The sequence below is a fragment of the Mytilus californianus genome, unplaced genomic scaffold, assembly GCF_021869535.1.
Source record: "Mytilus californianus isolate M0D057914Y unplaced genomic scaffold, xbMytCali1.0.p SCAF_13, whole genome shotgun sequence".
In the NCBI taxonomy this organism is placed as follows: domain Eukaryota; kingdom Metazoa; phylum Mollusca; class Bivalvia; order Mytilida; family Mytilidae; genus Mytilus; species Mytilus californianus.
Window position 1 is genome coordinate 11,656,679 of NW_026262615.1, and position 27,221 is coordinate 11,683,899.

Sequence of the window (27,221 nt, forward strand, 5' to 3'; positions counted from 1 at the left end):
CATCTTTACCACCATTGAATAAATTGCTTCGCCGAGCACAGTTGGATACGACCACAGAGGTCGAACCCTGAACAGTTGGGACAAAAATGGACACAATATTCGCGCTTAATACAGGTCTGAATTTGGATTGTAATTAAATATTTGACACATAATAGGTTTCTGACACAGAATAACTGTAGTCAAAGAACTTAGAATTGGTTATATGATTTGTATTTATATTAAATTTTTTGCTTTTGTACAATACACTATGCTGTTGCGAATTGACCCCCCCCCCCCCCCCCACCAAAAAAAATTTTTTTAACCCCCCCCCCCCATTTGCAAAAAAAATATTTGCAGGAATTTTCAGGAATGAGAAAAAAATGCACCCCCCATCCACCCCCAATTTCTTTTTTACCTCCCCCCCCCCAATTGTCAAATTTTTGTCACTCCCCCCTTTTGAAAAAAATGGGGAATATGTCCGTGGGATACAGATGATGCCCCCCGCTGGCATATAATGTTATAAAGGGACATAACTCAAGAACAGTAAAAGTGACACTACCCAAATTTTTACTTGATCTGAGTTTTGTGGTGATAAGCATTGTGTTTCATAACATTTGGTCGAGGCAAACTTAAGTTAGAGAACTGAAACGAAAAATCCAGCAATTTTTCCATTTGTAAAGGGCATAACTCTGAAACGGTACAAGTGACGTCATCAAAATTCGAACTTGATCTGTGTTTTGTAGTAATAAGCATTGTGTATAAGTTTCATAACATTTGGTTGCCGCAAACTAAAGTTAGAGAACGGAAACCAATTTTGGGACGTACGGACGGAGGAACGGACGGACGGACGTACGTACAGACGGACAAGGGTTAAACTTAATGCACCCTTCACTACGGCGGGGGCAAAAAAAAATCTTTCCTTCAAGATATGGTCATAATCTCAATTCAAATTTCCAATGGAGTTTGCAACCATAATTACCCCTTTAAATACATCATAAAAGTCTGAAAATAGAAAATAACATACATAATCATGGCTAAAATTAATATTCCTTAATCAGCATTTTTAATAGTCACTTCTAAAAATGAATTGATAGCTAATCACCTCAGGACAATACAACATTTCTTTATACATAATTTAAAAGCAGTGTAAGGGAGGTAATCCAAACATAACATTGTACTTTGAAGTAATTGTCCATTAACCAGGAAACCCTTGTTTTCCCCCCTTTTTTGCCCCTTATTCTTAAACGTTTTGAGCCATAACCCCCCCCCCCCCCCCCCCCCCCCCCCCCCCCAAAGCCAATCCTAACCATCTCTTTGTGGTACGGAAATTTGTGGTCTAATTTCAGAGAGATGCATACAATGTTAAAAGTTTATAATTGATCTTGGTTGAGTATTTAATATATGGAAAACAATGAATAAATGTAACACGCATTACAAAAAAATATAATTCTATTGGAAATAAAGTGGTAAATTGTTTTTTTTAAATAAATATAAATATGGGTTGCTGTCTTTTTACCTGAATCCAACTCTCATTTTATTCATACTAATAATACAAAGCGTTACATGCAATTGTCCTCATCAATAAAACTGACTGATGTGAATTGTAGGAATTAATCTTTATGGGAACCTTCATTGTATAGCAGGTGGAAAATTCCGTACATTCAAACAAAATTCAAAGTGATAAAAAACCTCTGTGATTACGGACATTATGAACCTGTACATGTACAGTGATTTTAAACGTGTAGAAAGACATGCTCATTTAATTTTTGCAACAAATGATGTAAATATTTTCAATGTTCAATTTTTGAATACAGCTGTCACTACTTACATTGATTAATCAGCATGCGTTCATGTATACATTTACTTCCTCATAACAATATTGTATTTCAACGCTTCAACATTTTGAGTGTCTCTGAGAACAGGTAATGCAATTATATATTCTTTTGAACATTGTTTTTTTTTAATTAGAAAATGTAAAGTGGACATATCCTTTGAACGCACCGATCATTCTTAATATGTCTATGAAAAGGTGGGATGCCTCTTTAAATGAATTATTTGCTTGTCAAACAGTTTATTTTTTATTAAAGTTTAAAGTTATGTGGCCCGAAAATACCCTCCCCCAAAATAGGACAAATAAAAATACCATACCTTATTATGTTTAACTACACTTCTTCATGTATGCTGTTTGATGCCAAAATGTCAAGTAAACTCATGTGATTTCATAATAAATTGCCATACAGATACATCTGACCAGTTCCTGCGTTTTATTGTGTTACTCACAGTCACGTTATTTGCTATAGAATTTCTACCAACGATCTAACTTTATTTAAGGCTAGAAATGTTCCCAACGATCGAAGTGCTCCAAATATTCTAAATCAGAATTTATATATAAGTTTTAAGTCTGATAGTTTGTTGGAAGAAATTTCTTCCCACTTTTTAACAGCTACATGTTTTTCATTTTAGATCTACATGTAGGTCTGATAGAAGACATTTCTCCCAACTTACTAACTGCCACAAATACTTCATTTTAGGTCTATGTTTGATAGAAGAATTTGTTTCAAACGAACTAACTGCTTCAAATATTTCATTGAAGTTTGATAGAAGAAATTTCTTACGACTTACTAACTGCCACAACTATCACATTTGAGGTCAGGTATGATTAAGAAATGTTTCCAACGAACTAACAGCTATATGTGTTTCGTTTTAGATCTAATTGTAGGTTTGATAGAAGAAATTTTGCTTAGATTAAATATTTCATTTAGGTTTAACTCTGATAAAAGAAATTTCTTTCAAAGAGCGATCAGCTCGAAGTAATTCATGTTACGTTTGATATAAGACATTTCTTCAAACGAACTAACTGCCATAAGTATTATATTTTAAGCATAAGTCTGATAAAAGAATTTTCTGTCAATGAATTTGTTCTAAAATGTGTCCCCGGCCCGGATGGGAAAGTGCACCTGAAGCAAACAACATCATACAAAATTTCTTATTTTTCAGCACAGGGGTGATGGCAGGAATTGCTATCGTCCCGTTTCCCTACAGCAAAGTTCTTGACCACGTACATGTGGTTAGATTGAAAGCTATAATCAAATCTTCAATTAAAATGAATACTTAGGTGGGAAAGTGCTCCTGAAGACTTCACTGACCACCTAAAGTCTAAGTTACCTATCAATTACGGGTATGGGCACACTTTTCCGTATTTGTATACATAGTGATCCAAAGTCCTTAAAGGCTTTCATAACCAAACTATTTTACTTATGGACAAAGTTATAGCTATATGCGTAGGAACTATTTTGTTTGAAATATGTACTACTTTCTTGTATGATCTTTTTTGACCGGGCCGATAAGGTAGTTCTATACATTAAGGGTTTTAAGTAAATACTAGATATTTGAGGATGGCGAGCGTGGTGAAAGTCGTTATATGACTTTTCTACCGCAATAGCATCCGTCTTGTTTAGTTTAACTTTTTTTTGTTTGTTTTTTTTTTCTTTCCTTTTTGGCAAGAAATTAATATTTTCGATTTAAATTTGTATAATGCCATGTAATATGAAATCTTCAAATACTGCAATACTAATTTAGATCATTGGCCTTCTGCAAGCACGCTACTCACGTAAGTAGTTAGAAAGACTGAAATCCAAAATCAAACTTAAACAAAATTTACTTTTCCTTTCTAAAGAATGTATGTATATAATATTCCGTCCCCTACACTACAAACCGCTCAGAGTCCGAAAAGACCATATTTTGTGCTCGAGCATAGGTTTACTTGATAAGACTCGACATAATCTCGACAGTACTTAACTGTACTCGACTTTGGTCTCGACTTTACTTAATTAGTCTGATTAAGTAATTGATAATTTTGGTATAGTCTGAATATGGTCTCGACCAGTCTCGACCAGTCTTGACCAGTCTCGACCAGTCTCAACTCAGCCTTGACCAGTCTCGACTCAGATAACGCATATGTATGTATCACTTTTTCGTATCACACTCCATGCAGTGTGATACGAGAAATATCTATTCATGCAAGAAATAGATAACAGGCCACAACCATAAGAGAACTTATCATATTATGCACTTGAGTATAACTTGGAAGCTTACGCAAAACCTAATTACATGATCTGATCATTATTATTTACAATATATTAAAATACATTGTGATTAAGCATGCTAAATGTCTAAGCAAAGACTTTGAAGTGGTGTAGCGAAGCTGCAATAACATCCTTCAGTTATTACAGGAATATTTTTTCTGTAATAACATAGGTGTACTATGCATGATTGACAAACTATGAACTGTTATATCTTTCTAAAGTTGAGTATACATAAAAACAATAATAATATCAATAGAACTTGTTTACAATTTAACAACACAAAGGATGTATATTGCCCCTTTGAAACATGTAACATATATATGTTATCACAGTATTTTGATTTTTTAGTCCAAAATGACAAATGTATGCTATTTTTCTAGGAGCTAAGTACTTATTTAAGTTACACCCTTAACTGATTATTTTGCAATTTACATGCCTATATAGCTTTGTCCACTACCCTATACTCTCCTGATATAATTGTGTTTCTGTCCCAATACTTACATCAGTCATGCAGTATCAATCGTGCTACATAGGAGTGATTTAATAATCAGAATAAGGCGTTTAATCTGATGTCTCATGTAGAGACTGAGAGAGGCAATGTCTCTGTATATTCATGGGTGCGGAAATATCAAATTTTCAACTTGTCCAAGGACAGGTACTATATAGATAGATACAAAGCACTACTTTCCCCAAAAATTGAGGGACTTGTCTGAGCTACTTATTGGCACGCATTTGTTTTGGCATATAATTACCAATAGTTGCTTATTGTATGTCCATGTCATCTGCAGATGCGGATCCAGGATTTTGAAAAAGAGGGGGGGGGGCAAAAACTAGACAACGCTTAGAGTGGAATAGGTAAAAAGTGAGCATTAAGCATAAATGTAGCTCCAAAAGGGGCGTCAAACATTTCTCGGGTCCTCAAAATTTTACAGGATAGGCAATGATGTCCAGTAATGCCGGACAAATAACGATAAGGGTATATAGACTTGTGCAATTAGACATATTTACACTTGTATGCAAAATTGATTGCAATAACTGACAAATGACTTTGTTACATGCTTAGCTTTAAATCAAAAAAGTTTCCACAAAAATCAAAATTGTGCATCACAATTTAAAACATTTGATGTCATATGATAATTAAAATGTGATTTTTGCATGATGACAAAAGGTTATTCCGAGACAGATCTATAGTCATCCTAGCAAATTCAGCTCAATACCCGAAACTGTAAATACAAATATATGTTTATTTATGTTTTAATGCACGTCGTTTAACCAAACATAAAGTATTTATGTGCTAAAATGCTCCATCTATTTTGAACATATGTGTACATAATTGAGCACATGCAATTATGTACACTTCAACATTAGCCTTTACTTTCTAAATACAATAGAACAAACACAAGTTTGGATACTGAATGGCGCAGTGACCACCTTAAATTTTATTTTCCTAATACAATATGTATCTGATCTGGTTAAGTCCATCAAACTAAAATAATAAAGTCCATCAAAAACACAAGATACACTGCCTGACAGAATCTTGGACAATATCATGTTCTGCAACAAAATAATCTACAAAATAAATACAACACATTTAAATACTGTTCTATATAAAACTTAAATACAAATATTTTGTATACAAAAAAAAACAAACTTCTACCTATATATATGACGTGCGATTGTGTGGTCACTACCCAGTCCTCGATAACTAAAAAACCCGTGCAATTACCTTTTATACTGACCGCCAAACCGGTTAACGGCAATAGTTATACAACTTATACAAAATCCCCATTATAAAATTAATGCGCAATCTTTCAAATTCATTCCGCATACCGCACATAAATTCATTTATGTTTTAATGCACGTTGTTTAACCAAACATAAAGTATTTATGTGCTAAAATGCTCCATCTATTTTGAACATATGTGTACATAATTGAGCACATGCAATTATGTACACTTCAACATTAGCCTTTACTTTCTAAATACAATAGAACAAACACAAGTTTGGATACTGAATGGCGCAGTGACCACCTCGACGCACAAAGAAAGTAGACAGAAATATACATGTAACTAAATTCCAAGATTCTTAGAAACTGATAAACGCTTTTGTAAATTTTCTAACACATATCCGTCTTTGGCTCTATCTGATTTCCAGCGAACATGAATTTTAAATAATCTATCAGATATGCCATACTGAGCGGCGGCTGTTGCCCCTCCAGCTCTAAAGCTATGTAAACCAAAATCAGATATACTACAGCCAAAATCAGCTAATGCCATAGATACGATTTCTCTAGTTCTAGTGTACGACAAACATACATTTTTCTTTCTTAATGAAAATACATTGCGACTCTTAAAAAACGAGATCGATCTAAAAATATACATATCGGACTTCATATCTATATTCGCTACATTTAAATAATTTGAAAGTAAAGCAACAGGACATTGTGGACTTTCTAGCTTTGATATGAAAACATGGTTGCCTTTTCTATAGCAATCTGTTTTGCTCCTTTCGACAAAAATATCTATATAACCGTCACAAAAACTTATATGGTTGGCTTTAATGTTACATAATTCATTAAAACGTAAAAAAAACCAGTATAAGCTAAAGAACAGATAGTAAGTAAACGTAAATCTTTGAGTGTGCTATTGGAAGTATTATATCTAGCAAACAATTTAATCATAATATCAGGTGTCACAGGTTCCTTTTTCTTGATAGGTCTAGAAAGTGTTCTTCTTGCTGACTCAACTATTGAAGAAATTAAATCAGAGTCGCAAGGATTTTTTACGCCAGCTAAATTGTGTGCCCATCTGATACTATAAAATGCAGACTCAATTATACTAAAATGATTTGCAGATTCTATTAAATTTTGCAGATAAAGACCAACATATATTTCTTTGCATGGTAAAATACAAGTTATTTCACGATACTTTTCTGTCCATTTGGCAAATCTTTTAAAACCACCACTATATTTGTCTACTGTAGATTTAGCTCTAGCATCGGTTACAGTTGTTGGCAAATTATGTAAAAGCAGACGAAGCTCAGGATGTGCCACTTTTTCATTTTCAGACCAGAATCCAGTAGAAAATATTTTCTGTAATCAAATAAACACGCCAATAAAAAATCTATAGTATAATCAATACGTACCGTTATGATTTCTATATGGTCCTGTGACCAACACTACACAATGCAAATACGTAAAACATCTTATAAGATGTACGTCCAGTGACACTTAAACATATGGTCTAGTGACCTCTAAACACATTCACGGTCCAGCAACCTTTAAGGCAGTCCAGCGTAATCATTATATAAAAAACACCCAGTGGTGTAACATCTTTATCCACAATCTGTAAATAATAAAAAACATGTTAATTCATCTGAGAAGCATCCAAACGAACAGCTAATAATAGCCCATTAAATGTCCCATTAGCGAACATAGAATTCTTATTATTGCCTGCAACTAAGATTCTGTCAATCTCATGAAATTCTAAAACATCTCTGACAAACCAAGCATATTCTAAATTTTCCTTGAATAAAAGAGGCCAAAACGCAGACGATGGCCATTTCGGAACGATTAATGTTCCTACTGCCTTGCAGTTAACTAAATGATTGATGCATTTGCTAACAAGATTAACAGGGGGGACTAACCAATTATTATCCCCATTCCAATTACAAGTAAAAGCATCAATTGCACTCGTACATGGATTCCAAAATGAAGAATTAAATCTCCCGAGTTTCGCATTGTTCATATTAGCGAACCTATCAACTGTATGTAATCCCCATAATCTATCTATGAAGTTGAAAAATTCAAACGAAATACCCCAATCGTCAATATCGACGATCCTACTCAAAGCATCTGCTTTTTCGTTATCTTCCCTCGGGATCCATTGTGGATATAACGAAATATTAAAAGAAACACAAATACTAAATATTGACAAAGCCAACGTTTGCAATTCTGGCACTTTGCTACCTTTCTGAATAATACCAACAGTATTTTGGTTATCTGTGAAAAACGAAACTAAACTATTCGATAGTAAATGCTTAAAGCTATCTATAGACAGTTCAACAGCTTTCAATTCTCTCCAAGTGGAACTTTTTATAGCTTCATGCTGCAACCACTGCTTATGCATGATATAATCAGAATTAGCTACAAAACCAGCAGCTGCACCATCACTGGCGTCAGTGAATACTTTAAAATCTGAATTTTCTCGCAAGATTGCCACAGGCTTTAAACTTACAATATTTTGTCTCCAAAATAAAATCTCTCGTATAGAACCTGAATAAAAACTCAAATCTACAAATTGATCCCACTCATCTCTACTGTTAATCACTGAAAAAGTGCACCTAGTCATTATCTGAGTGACATTTCCAATAACTGGGGTAAAAGAAATAATTTTACCACAAAATTTCGCAAGCAACCTTATTTTCACTTTGTGAGGCTGTTCTAATATGACTCCTGCTAAATCTACCAGATTTGCCACTTTCTCTGGAAGCAATTGAAATAAACAATGTTTCAAATCCCATATAAATCCAAGCCAGACTAAATTCTGTACAGGCCTCCAAATACACTTATCTTTATTGGGTACAAATCCCGACAAAATCAAGTCCTGTTTCACCCGTATAGCTTGTTGTGCACATACCTGTTCTTCTTCTGCTAATGCCAAGCCATCATTTAAATAAACAGTTATCTTAATCCCATCCTTACGCCAATGTTTTACCAAAGGACGAACTACCTTTGTAAAAATATACCCTGCTGATGAAAGCCCAAAAGGCAAAACAGTAAAAACGTAATATTTTACAGAATTACCCAACTTCCATGAAAATCCCAAATATTTTTGATGATTAGGAAAGATATTTATGTGATGATAACCAGATTTAAGATCAAAAACAAACCCAAAACAATTCGAAGTTAAAAACTGACTAGCTGTTTTCCAGCCCTCGAATTTAACCTTACAATAACGTACCTGTTTGTTTACATGTCGTAAATCTAAAATCAAACGACCTTTACCTGACTGACTTACAGATACCGTTAAAGGATTTACAACAAAAGGTGCGTTCGACTCCTCTCTGATCAAATTAGCATCTAACAAATCCTGTATAGCCTTCCCTACAAAATCTGAATTATCAAATGCAGATTTATTATTTTTCAAAAATACACTTTCAGGTTCTTTGATAAAAGGAATTTTATAACCAGAATTAATTATATCTAGAATAAAATCTGAAGTATTGATGCTTTTCCAAAAAGAAATAGAATGCTTCAGTCTATTATGTACATTAATCAAATATGAACCGGATTCATATTCAAAATAAGTTTGAAAATTGTCTAAGCTTTGTACCTGTAAAATGTCCGAATTTCTTTTATGCAGAAGATCCTCTGGGAGCTGTGAAGTTACTGTTCCCTCCGTTCTTGTATTCTTTGGCCCAATGCCCATACAACCCACACTTGTAGCAGATGTCTCTGGCTTTTGATCTGATGAATCTTGGATTAGGGCCCGATGCCCCGCCAACACGAAAGGGCGGCTGTGAAACAGCTGCAACACCATCAGCTCCACGAGCGACCGAAGACGGGCCACCTGCAGCTTCAGCGGGTCTTTTCTTTACACTCCTGTTACCTGTACTACCCTTTGTTACTTTCATCTTCTTCACGGCTCTGGTCTCTGCAGCTCGTATCTTCTTCTCGTCTTCTGAATTGCTAGCTACCTCGTCAGAAAGATATTCGTCAACGGTTTTCCATCCTGCCTCTGACTTGTCCGCTATACGAATCAATTTGTTTCTCTTCTTTAACACCTTTTCCGACTCCTCCAATAAAGAAACGGCCTTGGAATATCTCTTATGATGCAAGTTGTCTAAAGCGCCACTAACATTGTCTAAAATGTCTGAATTTAGATCAAACTGCACCTGATTTCCTCTGTATCGTAGATTATTCTCGGTCTTCTTGACTTTACGGGCTAAATTCTGTGTAGTGTCAGCGAAATTTCTTTCAATCCCCGACAACTTCTTACCAAAGTAGTTTTGCATCAGAGAAAGCAAATCAGTATTGGAAATCTCCTCGTCAGGAACCTCAGCATGTGAAGGAACTTCAGGTTGAATATCATTCAATAAGTTGTCTGGCTCAATATCGGACATGATGGGAAAAAAAAAACAAACTTCTACCTATATATATGACGAACGATTGTGTGGTCACTACCCAGTCCTCGATAACTAAAAAACCCGTGCAATTACCTTTTATACTGACCGCCAAACCGGTTAACGGCAATAGTTATACAACTTATACAAAATCCCCATTATAAAATTAATGCGCAATCTTTCAAATTCATTCCGCATACCGCACATAAATTCATTGATATAAACCTCGGAGTTTCTCCAGCAGAACTTCGTAGAAGTTGTTGCAAGTCTGATAATTTATCATAAACAGCTTTGAAGTCAAGATCAATATCATCAAATGTCATGTCGAAATCGAGTTTCTTCTCAATATACGTAGAAGTATTTTCCATTTCCTCCGACAAGGGAGGAACATTAACTAAATATAACAAATCATTAGGACTGTTTATTATGGTTCGGTCCCAACTAAGGTTAATTTAAGTTTACAAAGAGTATTTCAGTCCATTCACTTGTATCGTGAGGTATACATGTCTGGCTTGAACCAGAAGATTCTCTCGTCCATTCATCTTCTTGATCATCTGAATTTTCTCTTCGTTGTCTTTTACATATGGAAGCTGACATTTTCTTTCAGTGACGAATTAGTGATATTCGTACCCACACGCATTTCGTCCCTTCGGTATTCGGTTTATTTTTTTCACTTGTTCCACTCCAGCGTTGGTGCACATGTGAAGTATTATTTAAACCCTTTTATCAAAAAGCTTATAAAGGGAATTACAAACGACTAAAAAAGCTACAGTATTTAATGTCTCATTTTGTTTCCTGTCCTGAAAACACATGAACCAATTGCCAATGGATGTTTTATACACATATAAATTTGTGAATCAATCAATTAAAATTCAAAAAAGTTGATATGTAGATTTAGAATAATTAGGTGTTAGTATGTTAGACTGTCCAAAGTGTCTGTGAAATGACTGAGGATGTGGATGGGGGTTTACAGAATAAAGAAAAATTGGGAAACATATAAAGAATAGAGAAAAATTGGCCAACAAAATAAAGAAAAGAGAATAACGAGATGATTAAATATATAGAATAGAGAAAATTGGTCTAAAATCAAAGAATACAGAAAAGAAGTACCCCCATCCAGACCCTTAATAAGTCTGCCTATCAGTCAGTTACCAAAGGTGCCACTTCTAACAGATCATGATTACTGAAAGCAACTTAATTTAATTACTGTTTATCCTAGATTTTTTGTTTGTTACTCTCATATATTTTTGTTAGTACAGTAATCTAAACATGTGTAAAAAAATCTTTAAAAACTTACATGTATCTGCAATAGCTGCTCAAAGGTGGCAGGGTGGATGTAATTGGTTTTTTTATCGGTGGGTTGAGGTTGCTATTCGTTCAGAGTCGGGAAATGTAACAACATGCACTCGTTGTACAACAGGAAAATTTGCATCAACGTTTTCTTAGCTTTTATGATTTTTAGGGAAAGATGAGTTATGCTTCAGTATCATGTTACCTCAATCAATTGCATCCAGGGATTAAGGTCCAGACACAGTATTGGTCTTGTTTAACTTGAAGTTAGAAAGTGTGTATAATTATTATGATTTAACGTTTCCATTAGCCATTGTTATCCGTATCAAACAGATAATACGAAACGACTCTTTTGTAACAGATAACATAATATTCCGTCTTATCTAAAATATGTATATGCAACGTTTCAAACAAACATAAAATTGACGAAATCTGTATGTTATCAGAGAAAGATAGTGATACATAATACTTGAAACCGTCTTATATGAGGGTCTAGATAGGGTTTACAGAACTGAGAATAATTGGCAAAAAGTGCAGTATAAGGGACTAAAAATAAAAAGAATAGAGAACAATAGCCAGACTAAATACATCATAAAGAAAAATGGTCTAAAGATTTACAAAATAAATAAATAAAGACCCCCTCCCATATAGGCAATACGTAAATACCACTGAATATTGAGAGCACAACAAACTATCAATCAATTTTAATTTTAACTGATTTATTATTATAAAATACCATAACATAATATAATACTTAATTAAGATATATAAACAGTGGAAAATCTAGTGGCGGAAATATACATCCCATTGAAACATTGAGATCCAGAAACCATTCAATGTTTTGAGCGTTTTCCGCGAGGAAGCTATAGTGATTAAAAGTTCACAGGGAAGCGTACTGGTAAATATTGATATTAAAAAAATAACAAAAAAAGACTTATCAAATACTGTGATCATATTTCTCTTTCATATAAGAGATCACTGAACAACGTCTAAGCTAAGTAATACGCCCGCTGGGGACTGAATTGTAATTGGAAGAACAAGATGAGGACAGTAGGTTTTAGGACTGTTGTTTTTAATTGGTTTCTTATGCTGCTGCTGTTGGTTGTTTACGTTCATGGATCACACCAATTTGCCGTTTATATAAAAAGCTATACACAAGCTTACAACATAAGAAGTCCTTTTTGTTCTGTTTTGTTATGCATTAAATTTGTTCACATAACATTAACAATACCATTTTTACCGCACCAGATGCGCATTTCGACAACAAATATCTCTTTATTGATGTTCGAGGCCAAAATATTTCAATACAAACATACCTTATTCATCGCTGACGAGTTGATCAAACCAACACAGACCTAAAGTATAGTGAAATCTGGACAAGGAATCATTATATTAATTAGATATAAGAAGATGTGGTATGAGGGCCAATGAGACAACTCTCCATCCAAGTCAAAATTTATAAAAGTAAATCATTATAGGTCACAGTACGGTCTTCAACACGGAGCCTTGGCTCACACCGAACAGTAAGCTATTAAGGGCCCCAAAAAATTGCTAGTGTAAAACTATTCAAACGGGAAAACCAACGGTCTAATCTATATAAAAAACGAGAAACGAGAAACACTTATGAACCACATCAACAAACTACAACTACTGAACATCAGATTCCTGACTTAGGACAGGTGCAAACAAATGCAGCGGGTTTAAACGTTTTAATGGTACCAAACCTTCACCCTTTTTCTGAAACAATAGTGCAACATCACATAACAGAAAGACACACTATGAAATATCCACTGAAATAGCTTAACTCAATCAAAGGACATATTAACACCATTGAACATACACTGAACAAATAAATTTGAACTATGACACAATGTAAATACAAAATAAATAAACTAAGGGAAGAATAATAAAAGTAACATGTTATATCGGTAAGAAATGTTAAACAATTAAAGAAAAACAATATGAATACATTAATAAATAAAATTGTTTTTTCCGTTATTGATTTAAATCGCAAGACAGCTTATGTTCTACCCACTCAGATAGCCACCATACCAGTCTACGCCTTAATTTGAGCAGTAACAATACTTATGGGATGGATCGAAATATGCTTTTCTTGTTGATATATGTAATAAAAAAACAACATCTAAGTCGAAATTCAAATCTTTCAGAATGACAACTTCAATGAAAAGTGAAAAAAAGCAATGAATAAATACAGGCAACTCTAATCTAGTAAGGGATGGAATCTTTTGATGGATCTGCTTACCCCTCCAGAGCACCTGAGATCACTCTTAGTTTTAGTAGGGTTCGTGTTGCCCAGTTTTTGGTTTTCTATGTTGTGTTTTGTGTGCTGTTGTTGGTTTGTTTGTCATGGCGTTTTCAGTTTAGTTTCGACTTATGAGTTTGAAAGTATCTATGGTATGCTTCGCCTCTCTGATAAACTTCTGAAACACCCTAACTTAAGAAAAAAATCAAATAAATAGTTCAATATCACCAGAATAACTACTGGCATGGAGTCTGCTTAGAAGACTAGTCAAACATATTTAAAAAGAAGACACTGAAATAGATTCAAAAATACAGGAAAACCCTTCGTATGTGCCTGATATTATATGGCATTGTATAGGGAACAACTCAACTTGAAAACAGTAGAAATAATTAAAAGCAGACTAGTAACGCAAAAATATATGCTATATGCTTTAAACATAGGTCAAGACACAGAATGAATTTATTCCTAGTACTAGTATGTACATTGTGTAAAGCAGTAGTTTGAAGATTTATAGAAACAGAAATATTACTAAGCAATTTAAAAATGGGCTCTTACTGTGAAAAGCTTAAAAAAAATGTGATGAACTGAACACACAATGCAGAAATTATAGAATCCATATGAAATAACAACACTTCAAAGTTCTTTCAATTGTTAACTAACACCAAATATATAATAATTATTAAAGATTGAAGTAATAGACATATGTGTGGGTATTTTTTTTTTTTTTTTTTTAGATTTGAAGCACGATTTGTAGTCAAAATATGAGGAAATTGTAAATATATGTTCAAATTTCCACATTTGTCAAATTTCACCATATTCTGCCTCTGATGAACTCCAATTGAAGAACATTTAAAATTTCATAGAAACACCTCACATTATTAGTTTAAGGCTGTTCGCTACTCTGTTTCAAAATAACAAGCTTTTAAAGAGACTGTTATAAATTGATAGTATATAAATAAAGGAACTATAAAAGCAGAAAAAAATGAAGGGTCCGTGTGCTTGTTTTCGAGACATAAGCCATTGGAAATTTGGCGGGAAATGGTTCTCTCTAGATTTTTCATACATTAAACATTGGCACCGTTTTCTGTCAAAAAGTATGAAAAAATGACAAGGATTTAATAAGATTTTCAAAGATGGCATTTTAAACTATATGTTATCAAATTATGAAAAAAAAAAGTAAGGGTTAAAGGGCAAAAAATTTTAATGGCACTACATGGATAAAACCAGACGATTCCGAATATCTGGCAAAAATTCAAAAACAAGAGAAGCGAACATCCTTAAATGGAATATTTACTACATATTCACAAATGTACAACTTTAATACTTTTTAAGTTTTCATATATTTTATGATCTCAAAGGAAAAATAATACTTATGAAGACTTCTCTACAATAAATATAAAGCACTGGACACTTTTAATTTGCAAAACACTCATCTGCAAATCAGCCACCGCCTCTCCTTAGAGCTACAGTGTCATGTATATAACCAAAATGGGCAGAATTACATGGGATTCAATTAATTCATTGCTTTTTTGCTGTTATTATTAAATATATTTGGCAATTTGAAAATCCCATGGGACAGGACAAAATCCCATGGGATTGACCATTATCACATGGGATTTTTTTTGTCCCATTGGATAATTGTAGTCCCATGGGATATTTGTTGTCCCATGGGACAAATAAAATCCAATGGGATTCAAATTATAAATATACAGTAATGTGTATGTAACAATGAATTATGTTTGGTAGTAAACTTTTATAAGTTTATGATATGATAGTTAATGTAGTATTATAAATGCTAGTCACTAAAGTAAAATATATAGGTTTGAGGAATTCTATTTGAAGTCAATCAAATGAAATCCTTTAACTGAAATAAAATGATGACATGTCTTAATAAAAGAAAAAAAAAAGAATTGTTTTGAAATCTTTGTCTTGTTTATTTTATTATGAAAACTAAAACAGAAAAAATTATTTCATATTCTGACTGAATAAATTGACAAAGCACAGTTTATAGTTTACTCTTTTCACGAGGTATAGTTTTCTTGATATTGTTTCATTGCAATACTTGAATATGCAATCGATTTGAATTTTATAAAATTACAAATTGATGAATATGAGTATGCATTATATAATATAAACGACATAAATATTACAACATACATATTACTAAACTATAATGAAAAAAGTAAAGGGGATACAGAATGAACGACAAAGATAATATAATTTATATACCCATGTGGAATAACTTTCTTTCAGAACGACAGGTCTTTCTTTTAAAGAATCAACCCGGACGATACCAAGTTTCAATGAAATTTGCTTCAAGGCATACAATAATGACCTGTGTAAGGTCATTATTTTCCTTAATTCAAATGTATTAGTTACATAAACATTTAATTCGTTTGATAGTTATCGTGTGCTGTGAAATAAAGCATAAACAATTCTTTCCTCTGTTTTTTCGACTGAATTACAAAAAAATCGTCGTAAACGCACATTTTAACCTTCGAAACAAATAATGCGAAATTTTGTTAATTTATCGCTACAATAAGGCCACGCCAAATTGATACCTCGTTCGTCGTATTCCCTGCGTGTTGTGAAAGGTCGACCAGAAAAAAGTACTTTTTTTAAAAACCTGCGTCCAGTACGGAGTCCGTCTCTAAATTTATCAAACAAAAATTTTAGTCAGTTTTGCGTTTGAAAGTAACACCATACAGACACGGAAATTGACATAAAAACGATCTAGATCTAGCATTCACAACATAATTGCTGCAATATTATTGCCAAATTTAGTTTGATAAGCATTCTTAACGTAAGACACGAGTGAACTATTTGTGGTAACGCAGGAAAAAACATCAGTAGAATATGATTTGGGAATTTCTTTTACCGATTTGTTGGAAGTGTTCCGTGCAAGATCAAAAACGGCTGAAACGACGATGAAACGTTCATAACATCAAACTACAATTACGACACAGGAAATATGAGAGCAATTGTTAGATCAGCCGCAACTACCATCCCTAAAAGATCGTCGATCGGAAAACAGATAATATCCTCTTCTTCAATGGCATACACGGTGAAGCGAAATTACCATCTGATTAACTGAAAAAAAAAACATCTAGGACAACCAAGAACATGCATTATGGCCAACATTTCCCGACACTGCAAACAAAACCAGACAAATTAAAAAACTGCTTCATACCAAACACAATTAAAGATTGGCACCTACTACCACCGGGTATTTTTTACCAAGTTTCAAACAGCAGAAGAACCAGCTAAAATTTGCAGTGATATTGTAAGAGGAGTCTAACTTAAGTGAGTTACTTGACTCACACACAATGTAGAAATATCCTTGAATGATTCACCGTATACCTATGAAGATCAAATGACGACAAAGCAACAACGCTAGTGAATTGAAAGATTTAATTAATGACACTATAACATGCATAAGAATAAAAGAGAATGCCAAAGCTGATGATACATTAATCGAAATGGCACTGCAAATGTAATTATTTTTTTATCGGTTTTAGAATAAAGGCTTTTCCTTGATTTTTTTTTTTAATCTTTTATTTATATTTGAAAGTATTATTACAAAATTATATTAAAAAAAATTAAGAATGGAAATGAGGAATGTGTCAAAGAGACAGCAACCCAACCAAGTAGCAGAAAACAGCCTAATGCCACCAATGGGTCTTCAACACAGCAAGAAAATCCCACACCCAGAGGCTTGCTTCAGCTGACAAATATGTATACTAGTCAAAAGCATGGAATTTGACAAGAATGTTTATGTGGTAACTGAATTTAACACATTAATATTAATCCGTCTTTACAATTTAGAAAATCTTCTAAAAATAAGAATGTGTATGATTGGCAATGAGACAACCTTCCATCACAGACCAAATTGTTTGAGATTTGCAACTAGTATGGCCTTCAGCACAGAGCAATATCCACATGCATAGATATATGAATTTGAATGTCATTAAATTCTACAGGAAAAAAGCAATGATTTTAGTAGAATGTATTGAAATGTTCCTTTTGTTTAGTTAGTATATAGCATCTGACTGGTTCATTTGAATGGTATAAATTGGTGTGGTTTTTGAAGGACAGTCCTATATTAATTGTCAGCTTGTTGTATAAACAAATATTTATGGTTGTATATATAAGCTTTATACATGAATTTATGCTTTGCATATGTTCATATAAAACAGCATACAATGCATCAATTATAACTTGCATTAAACGTGGATGCAATGCATGCCTGTTCAAAGGTGTTGCTCTTTTTCAAGTTCAGCAGGATCATAGTTATTTGATCAGACTACACAAAGCTGAAGGTTTTGCTTCAAGTTAACCATGTTATACTTAGAAATGTTGTGAAAAGATTCTACTGGGTGTCAGAGAACAAATAGAGAAGCACAGTATGGTAATATAAGAACTAGGATATGAGATATATTAAACACCAAGCACCAAAACTATGTAAATTTCTAATCGCTCGCTTGCTTAAAATTCGTTTCATATATTTTTTTTTTTTAAATATTTCAAAAATAATATCGCTCGCTAGTAAAAAATTCTTTCGCCTGCCAAAAATCAAATTTCAGAAAAAAAAACAAATCAAAAAATTTCGCTCTCTCGCTACCCTTTTTCAAAGGAAATAGTCCAAAGAACTAGAAATTAATTTGGTGTGGCCTAAAGGAACAATATTTGAGGTGAATTAGATAATGCAAAATTCTTCATAACACTTTTAAAACAAGATATATTTAATACATTCGTGTGTAGGATTTAAAAAAAATATTACTGAGACACACTTTATCGGAAATCATAAATCACGTTAGTTTTCTCGTATGAATTGTTTTACATTTGTCATTTCGGGGCCTTTTATAGCTGACTATAGGTTATCGGGTTTGCTCATTGTTGAAGGCCGTACGGTGACCGATACTTGTTTATTTCTGCGTCATTTGGTCTTTTGTGGAGAGTTGTCTCATTGGCAATCATACCACACCTACTTATTTTTATATTGACCTATGGATATTCGTTTTTCGTGTAAATGTATATGCATCACGATTCCGTGCTCTTTTCGTGTCAGTTCTGAGTTTATTACATCTATATATACCTATAATTTTTACTCTATCAAATGATAAAATATTTTAATTTCTATAGAAAAACAGCCAGGTACTTTATCATGTTTATGATAGGGTTGGGCTGTGGGGAGTATAATATTTAACTATGACTAAGTTCTCAGTTTAAATAAATAAAAATAATTTGCCATTCAAGAGTGAAGTAAAACAATAATTCTGAATAGCTCGTTAAAAACTGTTGAAAAAATATTTGATTTTCCGCGATGAAAATGTCAAGAAATAAAAAGATAAAAAAACATAGCATCCCCCGTTCATAAACTAAGTTGTCAAAAAATTACTCACAAAGTGACTATTTTCATACATCGTAATAATTCATTTGCGTCTTGCTTCATGCAGTTACAGTGATATTTCTATAGAAACTGGATAATGATTGCTAAAGCTTATATCTAGATTAATTAGTGAGCTTTATTTCACGTTATAAATGAGCCGTAGGGCGTATTAAAACTAGAACACATCAACAAATAATATCCACTTTAAATGTGGGCGGTAAAATAGGATGGAAATCCAGCAAATCTTTGCAGAAAATTAAATTTTGTACGGTATATAAGTCAGATAATGCATATTTAAAGGATTTTCTTGTCGTATAACACCATACGGTCGGTCTTTTGATCCTGACACACCTCGATATGTTATACGACAAGAAAAACCTTAAAATATGCATTATCTATAACATATAAAAAAAGTAGTTACTATGTACATAAGATATATTTGGAAACCATTTGGCTACATTAATATCATTTACAAATGTATGTAGCCGAAGTTTAGGGAGAAGGAAAACAATGGGAGTTTTTAAATTTTTATCAAATTTTGTAATATTTATGCTTTTAAAATCAAAATGTCCAAAACTACGGCTTCCCACGTAGAACATATATTTTATAAACCCAAGTGGGGGTGGCCCCACTATTCCGACATCCCATTGGTCCGACCTCCCATCAGTCCGATACACTATTTGTCCAACACCCCAATAGTCCGGCACATGTCGTAATATCTATATACTTCATTGAATCGATAGACGTGGTATTTGAACTAGTGTCTACCATCTGGTATGCAAGTAATACAATATTTTGCTTTTCTAACATAAACTCGTGACCTACTTCATGTACATGTACTTCATAAAAAAACACTCCGTTAAAAAGAGAATGTGGTTGATTGATTGCTGTTTGCTTTACGTTCAGTGGAAAATATTTTATGCAGTTTCAGGACGACAATAAATTACTGTAAATTCAGAAATTATTGCGTGCATTTATTATTGCGATTGTTAAAAAATGGACATAAATGCGAGTTTAATTATTGCGATTTCAGGAAAATCTGCATACAGATATATGTTTCAGATATCAGAATGCGAGTTCTTATTATTGCGATACTCACCCAGTCGCATTATTCGCATTAATAAAAACCTCGCAATAATTTCTGAATTTACAGTAACAAATAATGCTATAGGTAGGTCTTGTAATAGGAAATTTATCGGAATGAAGGGCCTGACATTTGGACTGCCCCTGGAAAATGAGAGTATACTGGAGAGAGAAAGAAATTTAGCCGTGTAACAGGCCACCAACAAACCCCTCAAAAAGTTGTTGTAAGGGGTCTTAATGTGCGGAATGCGTGGCGCTTTCTCTGCACGAGGCATTCAATGTAACGTTCTCATTCTGACATGACGTGGCTGTGTATTTATACATCCCACACAGACAAACGGGCGCTGACTTTAGCAGGTGTTTTACAGCCATATGTGGAGCAGAATCTGCTTACCCTTCCGGAGCACCTGAGATCACCCCCAGTTTTTGGTGGGGTTCGTGTTGCTCAGTCTTTAGTTTTCTATGTTGTGTCATCTGTACTATTATTTGTCTATTTGTCTTTTTATTTTTGGCCATGGCGTTGTCAGTTTGTTTTCGATCTATGAGTTTGACTGTCCCTCTGGTATCTTTCGTCCCTTTTTTACAGCCGGTCTGAAAAAGACAAAAAGTAAACATATGTCTATACCCCTATATATCCCCCTTTTGGGTTAAGATCATTTAAAGAACAGTTTGTCGTCGTAAAAGAAAATACCAAGACTACAATATACTCTCCGAAACGATCAAATTTGAAAAGATTTTATTTACAATAAAAAGAAACGTATTTTATCCAAGCATGTTGCTTTTCATATGTACACAAAACTTGACATCAAAAATCAAAAACAAAAAATGAAAATGTCAAAATAACCATTGTAAAATTGTACAATTGATCATAATTGGTTTTTTTTATTATTAAATACTTTATTTAGGTTGTTAAAGTCAATTTAAAGGATGACATTTGCCGTCGGAATTGACTCACAGTGAATACTTACTATACATTTGCAACTGGACGTTAAGCAAACAAAAGTTATCAATCGTGTAAGAATGGATGGGAGTGTACTATGAAAGCAGTGATTTAGACTTTGTATTGCATATTCATTAAAATTCAAACTGTTCTCTCCGGCTAAACAAATTATCGATTAACGGTTGACATTTGAATCGGTTAAATAGCATAAGCAAACACGATTTGTGAAAATTATTCGGTTCGAAAATCCAAATAAATAGGATTGATTGATTGTTGGTTGCTTAACGTCCAGTGGCAAATATTTCATGCATGTTCAGGTATAGCCAGAGAAACCATAAACAGATAGTCATGTATGTCTTCTATTCAGACATTGAAAACGATATTTTTTGTTTTTCACTAAACTTCTTGTTCTGTTTTATCTTTTGGTGTATACTTAGTTTTTGCCAAGTGGTATATCACCATAAGGAAAGAGAGGCTTGTGATTATAATAACTTATGCATAGCCTGCAACTTTTCCATGTAAAATCATTACTTTTTTGGCAAGTAAGGCTGTCCGTGCCATTCTGTAAAATTATTAATATTATTAGCAAGAAAGCCTGTACGGGCTTGATATTTCATGATTTATTCGCTTTGTGTGTGTCCAATTTACGTTCCACTGAATTAACATTGGTGTTTTAATTCCAAAATAATCATTAACCGTTGCTTGATATTATTTGATTTTCTAATAAGGTTTTTTTCTGACCCCAAGGGTGACTGGGGTAAAGAAATATGGTCATCTCTTGGTCTCTTTCCGACTGACAGTATAACCCTTGCCAAAGTGGGGCGTTATTTTTGCTGTGCAGAATGTTTGAATTCGTAGCCACGTCTGGTCAGAATGGTGACGCAAAATCCAACGCTTCGTGAAAAGAGTCTATTTGCTCTTTAAGAACCTTGCAACCACTTTCTGAAGGGTCCATATATATGCGACCCGTGGAAAGGCTAATTCTTTTCCTATCCAGTATACCCTCATTTTCCAGTAGCATTCCAAATTTCCTCGTCCTTTATAATGGGCGATTCCTTTTACAGGACTTACATATATTGCTATATTATATATATTGCTAATTAGTTCTCATCCTGAGCATGCATGAAATATTCGCCACTGGACTAAAGTAAACAACAATAAATCGTTACTCGTTCTTTTTTTAACTTGATACATATTACATATACGGAGTATATGGCATGTTCCTGTGACATATGCAGCTATCTAAGAATAATATAGTGGTTGGTCCGTTAGTATTTTTCATAGCAAAGAGACATACTGATTTTATACGAAACTCCAATAACCTAAAAATCTCATCGTTTGTCATGTCGAGGAAAATTATGATATCATTTATATGATAACTCTATTGCATGTTTATTTAACCATTTAATTAAATTATTAACTAGAACACAGAGTGCTCTAAATCTTATTTTCCCTGGCGGTCCTTGAAGAAAATCTTATGGTTGTCACTATTATTTCTATGGCAAAATACAAAACTTTTGTCGGTCCTTTGTAAATTTTGGTGGGCAAAAGCTTCGGAACACCACTTTTCAAGAATTCTGAAAACATATAATTGTGAACTCATATAGTCAGTAGAACCAATTTACCCACTGTTAGAAAAAGAACAAAATTACGACAGAACCCTTTAAGACTAATGTTCTGTAAATATTTCATTTCTTTCTTTAAATATTGGTTCCCATAAGTCAAACTAGATCATTGTTTTTCTTCTAAAAATGGCATTACTGTTAAATTTTTAAACGAACTTGTTATTTTGGTTTCTAATGTAAAAATAAATACTTTTTTTTAGAAATATTCCCTTGTCGGACTAATGAGGCGTCGGACTATTGGGGTGTCGGACCAATGGGGTGTTGGACGATCGGGGTGTCAGACTATTGGGGTGTTAGACCAATGGGGTGTCGGACTAATGGGGTGTCGGAATATCGGGGCTTTTTTTATAAAAAAAAACCAGAAATTACTACACTGTTCTGCACCAAAGGTCTTTTTATGTTTAATTTCTGCTTTTACTTTTTTGTTTTGTTCCTTTTGTTAGTTAAATTATTTAGCCTTAAAAACTATTCTATTTTGAAATTACTATTTCATAGTTTGCCTCCAGATTGAACTTGTTGAACATTCAGAAAAGTATAAAAAATGGCTTTCAAATCTGGTCATGATCAACAAATACAATGTCAATCCTGTATTTTGCTGAAATTAAACATACATGGATTGAAGCAAGACAAGTCGCCCCACAACCAAATCGCCCCACACAAAATCGCCCCACTTTTCAACCAACTCGCCCCACTCTTGTTTGCCAACTCGCCCCATTGTGAAAAAGGGTTTAATTCCTTTAAATTTACTCCTGCCAACTCGCCCGCTTATGAAAAACAATAAAATTCCGACGTATTTAGTCCTGCCAACTCGTCCGACTTACGAAAAGAAGTTTAATCTACAAAATCTCCCCAACTGTGCTGCTAAAATAAGAATAGAAAAAAAAACTTGTAATACTAGTAAAAAAAAATGTACTGTTGATTTTACTGCTCTAGAAATCTCAAGATTATTTTCTATATCAGAAATATTTAATTCATATTGATAAACATTTATTGAAAGAAGAGGTTGTATTTAAGTTGAATTTTATTTATCAAATGCTAACTAGCAATATATATATAGAAAAATGTCTTCTTTTGGACCTTAACAAAAGTGTTATTTCTAAAATGGTAAAAATTAGAATTAGTAATAGTAAATTACTGGTTATTACAAACAAAAATGTACCTGAGACTACTATAACACCTGCCAGACAATCATGCCATACACGAATATTTTTTATAGTAGTCTCAGTCATTACTAATAGAAGTCGGTAGATACACTAAAACGCCTTTAGAATGGAACATTTGTCGACTTTGCAAGGATGGAATGAAAATGAATTCCATTTCCTCCTAATTGTAAGAGAATTTAATAGAAATATACTATTTTATAATTTAAGTGATATAGTCCTATCTTTTGTAAATATGTCTGAACAAACAAGATACATTTAGATCCATTCTGAAAAGTAATGATACTGACATATATGTAAGTTGTATGTGTAGCTGGAATAAGCGATATGTATGATAGCAACATTCATTTAAAGCAAACATAATGTTGTTTAGAACTGTTGTAGTATTAAAGAATATAGTGGGGCGAGTTGGCAGGACTAAATTCATCGGGATTTTACTATTTTTCACAAGTGGGGCAAGTTTGCAGACCTTTAGGCAGCAACCATTTGATATTCGGGGGGCTATGGATTTTTTTTAGAAAAAAAAGTTTGTTTCAGGAAAATGTGAAATAAAACAATTTGTCTCATCACTGAAGAGAAAAAAAGTTTGTTTTAAAAGAATGACAAAACAAATTAATTGTTGCCAAATTTAAAACATCAAAAAAAAGTTGGACATCGTGTATTTTTACTAACTGAAAGAGAAGGAAGAAATCTGACTGAAAAGTGACAGGGGAGTATAAGGTTTGTTTCTATTATTAAATCATTTAATAGCATATATAGTTACATCAAATGTATATACTAGTAGTATCACTATCAGTATAAAATTTCTATGATTTATAATATCAGCACCCCAATAGTCATCTACTTAAGAGTTCGACCAAACTCAATATGAAGTTGCATGCATGTAGTTAGTTTGAAGTTCAACTAAAACTATTCAGTATTCAGCGACACAAAGGCAAAATTATAAATGACCGATGAAATAAAAAAAAAGGTGAATATTAAGTCAAAGCGACAACAATCCAATGAGGATAAAATATCACCAAAGGGTATCCATGGTTCTTACATCAACGGCCATGGCACCTTCATACCAAAGGGTAAGCTGAAGATGGTCCCTATTCTTTAAACAGAATTATATACTGGTTCACCGAATATTTACAAGTCCTTACAATTTGTTATCTTATACTATTTAAATTCAATAATGGTCTTTAATTGGATATCATATGAAAACACATTGCGTGGTTTATGAAACTTTGTTCAACAGTACAGAAATAAATAATTTGCTTTTTTGATATCATGCGATAACTTGATATTCATCTGATACGATTAATAGTATACCTACACATGATACATTTTGTAATGACTTACTATAGGGGTAGGGTTAACTTCCCCTGAACTTTTGATCACTCTTAAGTACAAAATCTTTAAAAAAAATTATTAAAGATATACATGTTTAGAGGATTTTACAATAATTTGACACATATCTATTAAATAAAAATGTTATTCAGCACTAAACATTGAAGTTTATATTAATTAAAGTTGAAGACAGTTTTATTGTAACACTGCTTATTTTACAACTTTTCGTAAAATTTTGCATCGAAGGACATTCGTTCTTTTTAATTTTTTGATATGTTTACTAAAAATTTGCCAAAAGCTATGCCAACATTGCTGATTTGAGCCGTCTTTAGGCATTTATAAGTTAGTTGCATGTTCGGATAAACCCAAAGTGTTACTAGTATACTTCAAAGTACACTCATCAGGCTGTTATACTGTGCATGGTTTTTAGTAAAATTTTACTCTTTTTGAAAATGGCTGTGGTGAGAAATAAATCCTGGGAATTTTCTTATGACACATACTAATATTAACCTATAGCTGTACAATGGAACCTATGGGAATGCAACCCGAGTATAAATCTCAATAACCGAAAATTATACCATAGATATCTATGGTATAATTTTCACAATTATACCATGGTTTCGTTGTATATGGTCTTCGAGAAAAAGAAAGATAGCAAGACCTGGCTGCCTGAATTTTTTGACATTTGAACAACAGAGTCAGTGCGGGGCCACTAAGCTAAACTGTCCGCTTTGCACCAGCCGATATAAATGAATGCCTAGGGAGGGAATCGAACCCACGTTCACCAACTCTGTTGTCCTATATTTTTAAATGAAAAAAAAATCACTCTTAGAACAAATACACAAACAAATAAAGTTTAAAAAAAATATATAAATGTGTATATATTATACTGGAAAATATAAGTTGATTTTCGGTTATTGAGATTTATACTTGGATTGTATTCCTTAGGCTCCACTGTACAGCTTCATGTATAGGTTTGAATTTGCCGAGGTGGCTTTTTTGGGAGAGGGGACAGGGAGCAAGCCCCTTTTAATGAGCTTCATATATGGTAAATGCATAGACTTTTTCATTGTATTGCTCCAAATGTTGACTTGCTAGATCCCCCTTTCTGTATCCTGGATCCGCACCCGATTTGTTATACATTGCTGACATCCAGATTTTAACGAGGTTGCTCAAGTAATTACAATAATGTTGAAATGTTAAAATTAGATAGCGTCTGGTTTTTCAAAATGAAGCTTAATTTTTTGTGTAAATTATTGCTAGTCAACATGTGATTTTAATCATGAACATTTTGAAATGCCTTTTAATTAATGTACGACTTGGGCTTCAGGTACAAATTAAAATGTGGAATGATTCATCCAAACTCTCAAAAAGATTCTTGTGAAATTAATTTCCTCAGAAATATAAATGAATATTAAAACATTAAAACATCGAACATTTTGATAAAGTTAAAAAAAAACTAACCCTTTGCAGTTCAACTTTTAATCTGGGGTCTCTTGCGTCAATATCCAGAACATCTAATTCCTTTAACATTTGTTCGTCTGTAACGTTACCCTTCACCAATGTAAATGTGCATCCATCGGTGTCGAAACATCTCGTCTAACTGTTTTTCCCGCTGTTTCAGAAGCCCGTGTTTATTTTATAAAGTAGGCGGAGCTTTATGTGTAAGGCCCGAAAAGGATTATTTAACTGATTCTTATCAAAACTATTTTTAAAGTAAACAAACAAAAATATATGAAATATACAATTTTAAACAGCAAAAGATGCGATAGGTTAAAACAGATATTCCATATTTTTTGGATAGTTTTGCGGTGTTTCGTAAATTATACCATAGTTTTTTGTTGAAACCCCTCTGCAACCTCACTCGACTTCGTCTCGTGAGGTTATTGCCGGGGATTTCAACAAAAGCTATGGTATAATTTACGAAACACCGCAAAACTATCCAAAAGATAT

The 27,221-nt window shown here is 33.2% G+C and overlaps 1 protein-coding gene and 1 long non-coding RNA gene across 2 annotated transcripts in view; one reads left to right on the forward strand and one right to left on the reverse strand.

The window, feature by feature from the left end:
• LOC127723857 (carboxypeptidase N subunit 2-like) overlaps positions 1-27,221 on the forward strand; it is a 138,999-nt gene that overhangs the window by 63,271 nt on the left and 48,507 nt on the right. The window lies entirely within an intron of this gene.
• LOC127723172 (uncharacterized) lies at positions 5,468-9,466 on the reverse strand. The gene is made up of 3 exons (XR_007991923.1): positions 9,397-9,466; positions 7,208-7,407; positions 5,468-5,633 (listed from the first exon to the last, which is right to left on the reverse strand). It is a non-coding gene; the product is annotated as an uncharacterized LOC127723172 (long non-coding RNA).